This window comes from Pongo abelii, chromosome 17, assembly GCF_028885655.2.
Source record: "Pongo abelii isolate AG06213 chromosome 17, NHGRI_mPonAbe1-v2.0_pri, whole genome shotgun sequence".
In the NCBI taxonomy this organism is placed as follows: Eukaryota; Metazoa; Chordata; class Mammalia; order Primates; family Hominidae; genus Pongo; species Pongo abelii.
Window position 1 is genome coordinate 25,247,364 of NC_072002.2, and position 13,724 is coordinate 25,261,087.

General features: G+C 42.7%; 1 protein-coding gene across 1 annotated transcript in view; it reads right to left on the reverse strand.

The window, feature by feature from the left end:
• RAB31 (RAB31, member RAS oncogene family) overlaps positions 1-13,724 on the reverse strand; it is a 154,449-nt gene that overhangs the window by 87,169 nt on the left and 53,556 nt on the right. The window lies entirely within an intron of this gene.

The window sequence follows — 13,724 nt, forward strand, 5'->3', positions numbered from 1 at the left end:
ATCCACTCCCTTCCAAAGCCCTTGTAAAGTGGTTTAAGAAATAAAAGACACAAATTCACAAGGTCAAAGAGATAGGAGAAGAGACAACACCAGACAAGTGATATCAACAAAATCCAGGAGGACAAGCAGTCCCTGAGAATGAAGAAGCTGAAACCAAACTGCTGGCAGGGAGACAAGCCAATAAAGAAGCAAGTCAATTCATGCCGCAGAATCTCAGAAAACATCAAGCATTGGAGGGTATGGCTGAAAACAGATCAGTTGAAAGGCCACACAACAACATAACCTTGGAACCCCAGGCCACATAACCTTTACTCAGAGCTTTACTCTCCAGGAAGCCTGCATCAGACGGAGCTGGGCTTGGGGACATCAGGCACAGGTGAGGGGCCAGGTGCTGTTCACCCTAAGCTGGATAAGCCCACACAGAAGCAGTGAAGACTCCCCTTTAGGTAAGAGGAAAAAAAGCTCCAGAGTTCCTGATATTTGGGATCCCCTAACTAAAGGCCATGTGTGCAGCAGTTGACAAGCCCCAATACAAACAGAGCTTTCAACTTACATTTTTAACTTTTTCAATATAAACACTCACTAAGAAATACCAGACATTTATATGCTCCCCTCCACACACACACACCCACACAAAACAGCAGGATGTTATTTTAAAAGATCGTTCAGAGAATACAACCAACCTCTTAGAAATTTAAAATATGGCTAGGAGTAGTGGCTCACACCAGTAATCCCAGCACTTTGGGAGGCCAAAGCAGGTTGAACACTTGAGGCCAGGAGTTCAAGACCAGCCTGGGCAACATAGCAAGACCCCTGACTCTACAAAAAAATGTAAAAATTAGCCGGGTGTGGCGACATGGGCCTGTAGTCCCAGCTACTTGGGAGGCTGAGGCAGGAAGATGGCTTGAGCCCGGGAGTTCAAGGGTGCAGTGAGCTATGATTGTGCCACTGCACTCAGCCTGGGTGACAGAGTGAGATTCTGTCTCAAAAAATATATATATTAAAAATACGACGGTAGAAATTAAAATTTCATGGAGGAGTTAGAAAATAAAGTCAGGAAGTTGCCCAAAAAGTAGAAGAAAGTAGAAAAAAAATCTGCCCTCAGTTGCTAATTGCTGCTGTTCTGAGAGAGGCAGGAAGGGCAGAGGACACAGGATCCGAGGCTTTATCAACACAGATCGCCATCGCCAACATGTTCCTACTGAAAGGATCATGGAGGCGTTCTGAAAACTATAAACAAAACGGGAACAAGTGATTTATCGACAGAATGAAAAAATAGTTGATTCGGTTCTCTTACATTAAAGGTATAAATTTAAAGCCAAAAGATCAAGGATGAAATGTTGAAATTCAGAGAAATGTGGTTTTCTTCAGACACTGAAATATGAAGTGGGATTTGAAATACCAGTTGGCAATCTGAATTATTTTTACTCCTTCTCAGCCCTGTGTTTGGGGGACAATTCCAGCAAACCTGGGGCAACAGGGGACTTGGCTTTTAATACTCATCAGAAAACCCCCCTCCAGAAGGTCTCGCCTCCCAAGGAGAGCAGCCTGCACTGACTCTGAGCCCTAACAAACACAGCACCAAAGCTGCTGTTTATCTGCATCGTGCAAATCAATGCATAGAGTTCAAAGAGGTGACGGCAGAATCAAAACAGCAGCTCCTGAGATGCCAATCGATGCCGCTGCTATTTCTGAGCTGCACCTCAAGTATGGATTCTGGCTCATGTTCCCTCGCAGTCCCCCAAACCACAACTCTTCTCATCTCAATTGTTCTTAAGACCCCCTGTGGAGGAGCAAATCCTTGCCAGACTTTAGCCCACGTAGCCCCCAAGAAACTGGACACTGAGGAACTGTGACGGCCTGCCCTGCCCTGCCCTTGAAGATTAGGAAAATGCCCCTTGCAGCAGGCAGCACACTTTCATGAGGCCAACTGATTCCTACAAACTGCCAAGGAGGCAGGGTGGGGACCTCTCCCCAACACCGACCACGCTCATTTCTACCTTTCTCCATCACAGTTGAGGAATTCTCTTTCTCAGGGCTCTTCCATTCATTCGTTCATTCACTCATTCTTCACTCGCCCAACAGGCATTCCCCAAACCCTCCCTTTCCCATGCCAACAGCAGGTTAGACCCCATTGGCGGGGAGATACCATTCCACCCTCCCTGGCCTCCAGGAGTTCTTAAGCAGGGCCAGGCACACGGCAGGAGGACCAGCACACAGTGGTGATGGGGCTGCCCCACCTGTGGCCCCTCTGAGCTCAGGAGACAACTCCTCGATTTGCTCCTTTGTTCCTTCCTTGATACCCAGGCTCACCCTATCACCCAGCGAGAAACCTCGCCTGGTTTCTCTCTGCCCCGGGGCCTTCCTCCTTAGGCTGCAGGTGCTTGCTCAGTTCCCTCACGTGCCCTTGGGGCACAGGGCTGAGGGTACATCTTCTCGGTGGGGGCACTGGTCTGGAAAGCATCCCTTTGGAATCTATCATTTACTCTCCCAAGGGATGTGCTCAAAACAATGGACACAAGTCTCAAAGCAGCCAACAAACAAATCCTGCAAGGCCAGCCCCAAAATGCCCTTGAAGGTGGAAAAGGAAAAAGTCGCTTGACAATGCTCAATGTTCAGCTCTACTCATCATCCTCTACAAAGGGCTCAAGCGTCAACGCCAACTTGTCTGAAGAGTTACAGCAGCAAGTCTGCTCAAATTTAGATATAAGCACTGATTTTTCAAACAACCAAGTCACTGTTTCTTTATTTTAAAACATTTTAACCCTCACCTCTTTTATAACACACTGTCAAAGGTACACTCTTACACACTTGATAGGAAAGAAATAACAGGACGAAAGGATAGACAAAGTTTTAGTTTGTCTCAGAAAGGGAAACATTTCTGCAAAGAACAACACCATCGAATCCTCTCTGACCCGTGGCTTGGGACCGCTCAAGTGGACGCAGTTCCCGACCTCCAGGGGCGACTGCTGTTCCTCGGCTGGCCACCAGGGGCACACCCTACCCGCGGTTTGCTGAGGACAAGCCAGGAGCCAGGCTAAGGAGTCACTCCGCGCTGGGACTGCCCTTCCCCGCAGGAACCTCGCTAGGGCTGTGACACACACACAAGGAAAGTGCCAGGGGAATAGTGGCTGTCGCATGTGAAGACACAGAGGTAGGACTCAGAAAAGAGAATGAAGCCTACTGGGTGAAGAAGGAGCCTTGGAAGAGAGAGACAGAACCAGAGAGGCCTGTCTTTAGGGCCACATTGATGGAAACCCATCTATGTATATATTTTTCCATTTCATAAGATTCTGAGAATACCACAGGCCATCTTGTCCAGTCCCCTCGTTTTGGTAAAGAGGAAACAGTGTGACTTCCTCAAGGTCACGTAGCTGGTTCTTAGAGTCAGAACTAAACTCTTTTGGGTCCTAGTCAAAACCTCTTAAGGCTCTTACTAGGTTAAATCAACTTCCCTGCTAAGTGTACATTTTTCCTTTATTTTTTTAAGAGAGAGGGTCTTGCTCTGTCACCCAGGCTGGAATGCAGTGGTGCAATAGCTCACTGCAGCCTCGAACTCCTGAGCTCAAGTGATCCTCTCGCTTCAGCCTCTCCGGTAGCCGAGACTACAGGTGTGCACCACCACACCCAGCTATTTTTAAATGTTAGGGGTTTTTTTGCAGAGACAAGGTCTTGCTATGTGGGCCAGGCTAACGCAAACTCCCAGGCTCAAATGATCCTCCGGCCTCAGCCTCCCAAAGTGCTGCAATTACAGGCTTGAGTCACCACACCGGCCTAAATTTCTCAAAAAAAAAAAAAAAGGTCAAACTTCTAGAACTCACAAGTACTTTATTAGTGCTTTCTGGTTTCACGTTGCATAGCTCAAGTTACTCATAGCCTGACAGGCTCTGAAGATAGCCGCTGCAGCCTTAACAGTAATGAAAGGGGCTCAAATTATTGACTGCTGGGGAGACATTAGAATAAACCCGATTCTGACTCCAGAACCTGAAATAAAGTACAGTAAAACCCTACCTGTGGGCCTAATAGTGTTTCATTGTATATTCATTTGTATAGTTGATATCAGAGAGGTGCTCATGGCCAGCAATTAGTTCCATCTACTTCCTGGGAAATGGATCCCTCATGTGAGATTCCTCTCTGAGAGCAACCACTTATTGTGAAATGACAACCTCTGCTGTTGGAATTGTCACACTTATTAATCACATGTAAATCTATAATTATGAAATCAGGAACCACAAACGTTTGGCTGCTGCCACACAAAACGCTAGGCACCACCAATCCGTGAAAACCAAGCACTAATACTTGATTCATTCCTGGACTCCTACAATGGCCTTCAAGCTTCCTACCCCTCCGGATTAAGAATGATACCTCCCAGTACAAAGAGGAGCTGCTAACATTCCTTTTGAAACTATTCCAAACAACAGAAAAAGAGGGACTCCTCCCTAACTCATTTTATGAGGCCAGCATCATCCTGATACCAAAACCTGGCAGAGACACAACAAAAAAAGAAAATTTCAGGCCCATATCCCTGATGAACACCAATGCAAAAATCCTCAATAAAATACTGGCAAACTGTATCCAGCAGCATATCAAAAAGCTTATCCACCACAATCAAGTCGGCTTTATCCCCGGGACGCAAGGCTGGTTCAACATATGCAAATCAATAATCGTAATCCATCACATAAACAGAACCAATCACCAAAACTACATGATATGATTATCTCAATAGATGCAGAAAAGGCCTTCAATAAAATTCAACACGACTTCATGCTAAAAACTCTCAATAAACTAGGTATTGATGGAATGTATCTCAAAATAATAAGAGCTATTTATGACAAACCCACAGCCAGTATCACACTGAATGGGCAAAAGCTGGAAGCATTCCCTTTGAAAACTGGCACAAGACAAGGATGCCCTCTCTCACCACTCCTATTCAACATAGTATTGGAAGTTCTAGCCAGGGCAACCAGGCAAGAGAAAGAAATAAAGGGTATTCAATTAGGAAAAGAGGAAGTCAAATTGTCTCTGTTTGCAGATGACATGATTGCATATTTAGAAAACCCCATTGTCTCAGCCCAAAATCTCCTTAAGCTGATAAGCAACTTCAGCAAAGTCTCAGGATACAAAATCAGTGTGCAAAAATCACAAGCATTTTTATACACCAATAATAAACAAACAGCCAAATCATGAGTGAACTCCCATTCACAATTGCTCCAAAGAGAATAAAATACCTAGAAATACAACTTACAAGGGATGTGAAGGACCTCTTCAAAGAGAACTACAAACCACCACTCAACAAAATAAGAGAGGACACATACAAATGGAAAAACATTCCATGCTCATGGATAGGAAGAATCAATATCGTGAAAATGGCCATACTGCCCAAAGTAATTTATAGATTCAATGCCATCCCCATCAAGCTACCAATGACTTTCTTCACAGAATTAGAAAAAACTACTTTAAATTTCATATGGAACAAAAAAAGGGCCCGTATAGCCAAGACAATCCTAAGCAAAAGGAACAAAGCTGGAGGCATCACGCTACCTGACTTCAAACTATACTACAAGGCTACAGTAACCAAAACAGTATGGTACTGGTATGAAAACAGATATATAGACCAATGGAACAGAACAGAGGCCTCAGAAATAATGCCACACATCTACAACTATCTGATCTTTGACAAACCAGAGAAAAACAAGCAATGGGGAAAGGATTCCCTATTTAATAAATGGTGCTGGGAAAACTGGCTAGACATATGTAGAAAGCTGAAACTGAATCCCTTCCTTACACCTTATACAAAAATTAATTCAAGATGGATTAAAGACTTAAATGTTAGACCTAAAACCATAAAAACCCTAGAAGAAAACCTAGGCATTACCATTCAGGACATGGGCATGGGCAAGGACTTCATGTCTAAAACACCAAAAGCAATGGTAACAAAAGCCAAAATTGACAAATGGGATCTAATTAAACTAAAGAGCTTCTGCACAGCAAAATAAACTACCATCAGAGTGAACAGGCAACCTACAGAATGGAAGAAAATTTTCACAACCTACTCATCTGACAAAGGGCTAATATCCAGAATCTACAATGAACTCAAACAAATTTACAAGAAAAAAACAAACAACCCCATCAAAAAGTGGGCAAAGGATATGAACAGACACTTCTCAAAAGAAGACATTTATGCAGCCAAAAGACACATGAAAAAATGCTCATCATCACTGGTCATCAGAGAAATGCAAATCAAAACCACAATGAGATACCATTTCACACCAGTTAGAATGGCAATCATTAAAAAGTCAGGAAACAACAGGTGCTGGAGAGGATGTGGAGAAATAGGAACACTTTTACACTGTTGGTGGGACTGTAAACTAGTTCAACCATTGTGGAAGTCAGTGTGGCGATTCCTCAGGGATCTAGAACTAGAAATACCATTTGACCCGGCCATCCCATTACTGGGTATATACCCAAAGGACTGTAAATCATGCTGCTATAAAGACACATGCACAGGTATGTTTATTGTGGCACTATTCACAATAGCAAAGACTTGGAACCAACCCAAATGTCCAACAATGATAGACTGGATTAAGAAAATGTGGCACATATACACCATGGAATACTATGCAGCCATAAAAAAGGATGAGTTCATGTCCTTTGTAGGGACATGGATGAAATTGGAAATCATCATTCTCAGTAAACTATCACAAGGACAAAAAACCAAACACCACATGTTCTCACTCATAGGTGGGAATTGAACAATGAGAACACATGGACACAGGAAGGGGAACATCACACTCTGGGGACTGTTGTGGGGTGGGGGGAGGGGGGAGGGATAGCATTAGGAGACATACCTAATGCTAAATGGCGAGTTAATGGGTGCAGCACACCAGCATGGCACATGTATACATATGTAACTAACCTGCACGTTGTGCACATGTAACCTAAAACTTAAAGTATAATAATAAAAAAAAATTAATAACTAATATTATTAAAAATGACATTAATAGTAATAATTAATTTTAATCATGCAGAATCATATCTTTAAAAAATTATTAATGATTAATAAGGTTATACTATTAATTAATATCACCACTGATAATTATTAATAAGACTGATGTTTATTAGGAGTCATAATTTTTTTTAGGTTGTTAATCTAAAATGTTAATGTAAAAATGTTAATGATTACTATTAATAATTAATAGCAATATCACTATTAATCATAAAATAATGATATCAGTAATTAATGTTACTTAAATCAATCATAAGTGATGTTGGTAATAAAACAATGATAAAAAAAAGAAAAAAACAACCCCATCAAAAAGTGGGCAAAGGATATGAACAGACACTTCTCAAAAAAAAGACATTTATGTGGCCAAAAAACATATGAAAAACAGTTCATTATCACTGGTCATTAGAGAAATGCAAATCAAAACCACAATGAATTGCCATCTCACACCAGTTAGAATGCGATCATTAAAAAGTCAGGAAACAACAGATGCTGAAGAGCATGTGGAGAAATAGGAACACTTTTACACTGTTGGTGGGAGTGTAAGTTCAAACATTGTGGAAGACAGTGTGGCGATTCCTAAAGGATCTAGAACCAGAAATACCATTTGATCCAGCAATCCCATGACTGGGTATATACACAAAGGATTATAAATCATTCTACTATAAAGACAAATGCACACGTATGTTTATTGCAGCACTGTTCACAATAGCAAAGACTTGCCCATCAATGATAGACTTGATAAAGAAAATGTGGCACATATACACCATGGAATACTATGAAGCCATAAAAAAGGATGAGTTCATGTCCTTTGCAGGGACACCGATGAAGCTGGAAACCATCATTCTCAGCAAACTAACACAGGAACAGAAAACCAAACACTGCATGTTGTCACTCATAAATGGGATTTGAACAATGAGAACACATAGACACAGGGAGGGGAGCATCACACACTGGGGCCTGTTGGAGGGTGGGGGGCTAGGGGAGGGATAGCATTAGGAGAAATACCTAATGTAGATGACGGATTGATGGGTGCGGCAAACCACCATGGCACGTGTATACCTATGCAACAAACCTGCACGTTCTGCACATGTGTCCCAGAACTTAAAGTATAATAATAATAATAAAAATAATAATTTAAAAAAAGAATGATACCTCCCAGGCAAATAGATCGTGACTACTTAATCCTGCTCTCATGGCAGACATCAGTAATCAATTCAAGACACATTATCTTATTGAACCTGAAAAGGGCCTTAAAATCTTTTCAACCCAGCCCTGCAGGGAATAATTGTGACTCGATCAAAGTGGGCACTGAGAAGAAAAGGCTGTCCTCGCTGGTCTCTCTTCACGACATCCACCATACTCCTACTGACTCCTTTACTACAAACTCACTAAGCACTGCTCCGCAGACTTTCAGAAATCTTCAGGTGATGAGGTGTTTTAGTAAACTGGTAAGGAATATACATTGCTGATAACATTATAAATCAACGTGATTCTTATGGACAGGAAATAACAACGAACAAGACCCATAAACTCAGGGATTCCATTCCTCAGAATGTAGTTAAATAAGAAAAAAAACTAAGCACAAAAATTATGGCATACATGATAGTCTTTCAAACCTTGAGTTCATTCTTCTCAGAATGTTCAGAAAGAGAGAGAATATGATTTGCCTATAATGTACACTACAGAACTGACCCTGTGCGTCACATCCCATTGGGGGGTCACTGATAATTCCAGCATCTCTTTCTGGTCTTGGAATCAGAGATAATCTGTATGACAAGGATTTTTGCATTTTTATCTTATTCAGTCATCCATTTAGTTGAATGTTTAGACTTTAAGGCTTACATACTTCTTTTTGTTTGTTTTGGCTTGGGGTTTTGTTTGTTTTGAGATAAGATCTCACTCTGTCACCCAGGCTGGAGTACAGTGGCACAACATCGGCTCACTGCAACCTACTGGTTCCAGGCTCAAGAAATCCTCCTGTCTCAGCCTCCCAAGTAGCTAAGACTACAGGTGCACACCACCATGCTAGGCTAATTTTTCATTTTTATTTTGGTAGAGATGAGGTCTCACTATATTGCCCAGGCTGGTCTCAAACTCCTGGCCTCAAGCGATCCCCACCTCAGCCTCCCAAAGTGCTGAGATTACCAGCGTGAGCCATGCGCCCAGCCACATGCTTCTAAAACGTCTTCAGCATCTTCAGCATTGACAAGGAGTTAAGTTAGGGAATTCAGGAGACCTGTACAGGGCAGCAGACCTTGTGGGCATAAAGAAATAACATAAAGAGAGAAACAGGCAGAAGTTTGCATGGTTAACAGTTTGGATTGTTCTGACTCCAAAGGTGACCAAAAGAAGTAAAGGTCCCATCAGGCACCTTGGACACCAGCATACACACCCCACCCGCCCCGCCTCAGCCTGCCCCGCCTGCCAGGCAGGTGGCCTTGTGTGGAGATGCCTGCAAGCAAAGGCAGTGCAGAGTAATGAGGGCAGTGCCACGCTTGCCTGGCTCACCCACTGCGGGGGCAGATGGAGCTCGCAGATGCAGAGATGAGGTCATGCAGGAAGGCGCCTCCACATCTTGGAGCAGGAGGGTGCCTCAGCCCTGTCTGGAAAGAGTGAGAGCCCAGCTCCTGGGCCCCGGCCTTAGCAATCCAGGCCAGGGTTACTGGATGGCTACTCCTTCCCTTTCTACAGCCCCAAAACCAGGGTCAACTCAGAGCAGAAGACAAACCGGCTCAGGAAGCTCAATCCAGGAAGCGCTGGACCTGCCCTTTTTGATTTCAAAGAAACCCCACAGAAGTATGGCACAAATTCCATATTAACTCACAAAGCACTATTTTGAAGCTTTGCCTAAGGGGAAGAGAATATACTCCTCCCACCCACTCTCCCCTACCCCCTACACCCAGCCCCCTGCACTAGGTTTGTTACAAAGCAATCAACAGAAAACCCCAGTCGTATATATCCAACAAGAGTCTCAGGTCCCCAAAGTGAAGTATTCTATCAGTTGACTGGACCAAAGACTGGAGGTTAGAACAATGAACATCACTCCTAAAACTACCAGTAAACTCCCTGGAGAGTTCCAGTTCATTCCTCACTTGAGTCTGTGTCTAGGCCTCCCTTTGCGTCAAAGAGAACAGAAGTACTTTGCACCTGGATCCCATTCCAGGGCTTATCAGATTACGGACTTACTGGGCCTGTTTGCTCTGGGCCCTAAATACTATGATGGTGGTATAAAATAATTCCTCTTCACCTCAAGCACTTTTCACCAGAGGGACAATTATGCACTGAAGAGAAAAAGGTCTGATTTTTACAAGTCACAGTAACCACTACCAAAAATAAGGTACCATAAAAGCAGAAAACATTATGAAACTCAAGTCCATCCTGTGCTGTTGTTATTACCACCCATTCTATAAGATTCCTTTTGGTGGTGGAGAGAGCAGATCTCACTCAAGCAGAGTAAATCTCAGTCTTCACACTCTGTTCTAGGAAAAACTGAGCTAGCACTGCAAGAAAATGCAACTCCAGGCCTGTTACTGTAGTGAGAAAACCATGCCACAAAATTATTTGAGGAAAACACAGTATCAATAAAAAGCTCTGGGCAGCCAGGTGTAGTGGCTCACACCTGTAATTCCCAGCACTTTAGGAGACCAAGGGGGTCAGATCATTTGAGGCCAGGAGTTCAAGACCAGCCTGGCCTACATGGCGAAACCCTGTCTCTACTAAAAATACAAAAATTAGCCAGGCTTGGTGGCGAGAGCCTGTAATCCCAGCTACATGGGAGGCTGAGGCAAGAGAATTGCTTGAACCCAGGAGGCGTAGGTTGCAGTGAGCCAAGATCGGCATTGCACTCCAGCCTGGGTAACGGAGTGAGACTCTGTCTCCAAAAAAAAGAAAGAAAGAAAGAAAAAGGTGGGTTCTGCACTGGGTCTGAGTCACTAGACTTCGTTTTATCTATCTACCTCATGAGGGAAAATATTCCTTACAGAAGTAAATTTAAACTAATACATGGCATAAGTGAACTCAAGTATTTAGATTAATGTCCCGTGGACATTAATGAGCATAGCTTGGAAATGTCCACAGTTCCCTCCATGAAAGAATCAGAAGCCCACATACAGAGAATAAGGTGCCACATTTGAGATACAAAAAAATGGCCAGGAGAGATGTAAAACATCCTACCAGAGAATATGAAAAAATAAGCAGAAAGGAAAGGCATGGAAGCCACAAAAACAAGATGATTCGATGGTGCAAATGGGAGCCCGTGCACCCATGTTCACACACTTATCTCACTTGGTCCTCACAGCAGCCCTTTGTCAAGGGGAGGAGAGATGGCTTCATCCTCAATTCCTGCATAAGGAAAACATGGATTTCTCCTAGTGGGCCTGTAACTAGCAAGGGCAGAGTCAAGACTCAGACTTCCCATTCCCCATATGCAGTGCACTGTTCACCAGCCAAACCATCTCTCCAGGAGGCACACACAAATGCATGCACGAATTCATCCACTGATTCACCGTCCGTGCAGTCAGCAGTACCCAAGGACAGGGGATAAAAAGATTATGTCCTGATTCCTGCAGTGAGGACGCTTACAAATGAGACTTAAACTTTACAAAGGAATCAAAGGCAGGAGGTTAGGGTGACAGTGACCGAACTAATTGTACAGGCAATCCCCACTCCATCAACTGGATTGCTGATGGCTGAGTTCCAAGTGAGCATTTGTTGGCTACACATGTGAAACTGAAATATGCGTTTTTCCATTGAACTGATGCTGTAAATAAAGAATGATTATTTCCCAAGCTTGCTGCTGAGCTACAGCACTCTACAGTGGACACCCACATTCACTGACAACATTGTTTCCATAGGAAAACTTATTCTAATTTCATATCAGATTTCAACCAGTGTGACCCCAACTCCAGGCCTTTAGTAGAAGCAGAAGCTCCAGGACTGTAAGACCTTTGGTGAACAAAAGGCCTAGTGGATTTGGACTCTCATAAAACTGCCATCAGTGTAAATCTTCCACAGGAGCAAAGATGAGCAAAATAATAATATTGATGATGAGAAAAGCTGACATTTACTAACCATATAAAAAGTTCTAGGCACCAAGCTAAGCACTTCCTATAGAAAAGTATCAGCTATTATCCGATCTAACAATGTTAGATATTGTTTCTGCTCCATTAAGTCTCTTCTATCCTACTGGAACTCCAATTATGCCTACGTTAAACTTTTTCACCATATATATATATATATATATATATATATATATATAATTTTTTTTCTTTATTTTCGATCTCTCTGAGTTTCTCTGAGTTTGGAGATTTTCTTCCAGTTCTTTCTACAGATGTATCATATATGATAACCCTATTTATTGATTTCCTAATATCAATTATTATAGTTTTCAGTTATAAATATTTCGTTTTATTCATTTTCTAGTTTTCAATTCCTTGATGAATTTTTAAATCTTGATTTTTATTTCCTTGAACATATTAAACATTCATCTTTTAAAGTCCATGTCTGATAATCTCATTCTTTAGATTCTCTGTGGGTCTGCTTCTATTGTCTGTTGAAAGGTTTTCGTTTGAGTTGCCTTGTCTCCTCATCTCTCTGATCATGTTTGATTAGGCCTTAGCATAAGTTTAAAGGAAGAAATTAAAGCAACTTGTCCAAGGACACATGTTAAGGCCAGGACACTTTCCAGATCTTTTCAGACTCTGAGATGAAGGTTTAAAAAGAACAGATGGTCTTGGTGCTGGGACCTCATCCACCCTAAAGAAACTGTTCCTAATAAGAAAATATTTGTAATATTTAAAAATACTGTCCCTTTCTGCTATTGTTAAATTTATTTTTCTCTCATTCTCGCAGAGCTGGCCTATTTGGTGGATTCCCAAGTTCAGCAATCTTTCAGCCACTGAGCGTTCTGGCCTCAATGGTGGTAGCTCCCCTCCCCTGCTGGTGACAAAGGAAATTCCTGCTGCCAAGTTCTAGGAAAGCCAGGCCACTGACGTTATCAGGAGCGAAAAACCAAAGTGCCAGAGGCTCCATGTCTCTTCTAGCCCAGCTCTTAAGGAAGACTGCACCACCACTCTCTCCTCCTCCCCTACTCTTCAGATCAGTTAAAGAAGGAAGACGACTTTTAAATGGGGAAGAAGAGCAAGTTCCATAACTCCTTCAGTTCCGTTTTTCTTATAATAGCCCCACTGCTTCTTGGCGTTTCCAGAAAGCAGTTTGTCCCGATGTACAAACTCTGTGCAGCTAAGCAGAAATAGAGAATGTGGCCTTAACTGTTAAAAAAATAATAATTAACACAGTTTCTCACTTAAATCATACTTCCTATCCATAGAAACACCTGGTTTTTTGCCACCTTTCTTCACAAGCAACACATGTGTGAGCTCCTCACTGGGCAAGATGGGTCACTGATGAGTGATACAGGCACCCACCTCCTGGAGGGAGCATTCGCAGATCATATGGAATAACCTGGCTTACCAAGCAAGGCACCACGCTCCAAACTTTGGATTTTTTATTGCTACATTCTGCAATTTTTTACAGGACAATCTTTACTGTTCCTGAGTTGCATATCTAGCAAAAAAGGATGAAGAGTCATGACAATTGCAGTAGGCAGCTTCTAAAATGGCTCCCAATAATCCCCACCTCCCAGTATTCACTCCCTTATGGCCTGGACCCAATGACTTGCTCCTAAGAAATGGAATGCAGCAAAAGCGGCAGATGTCAC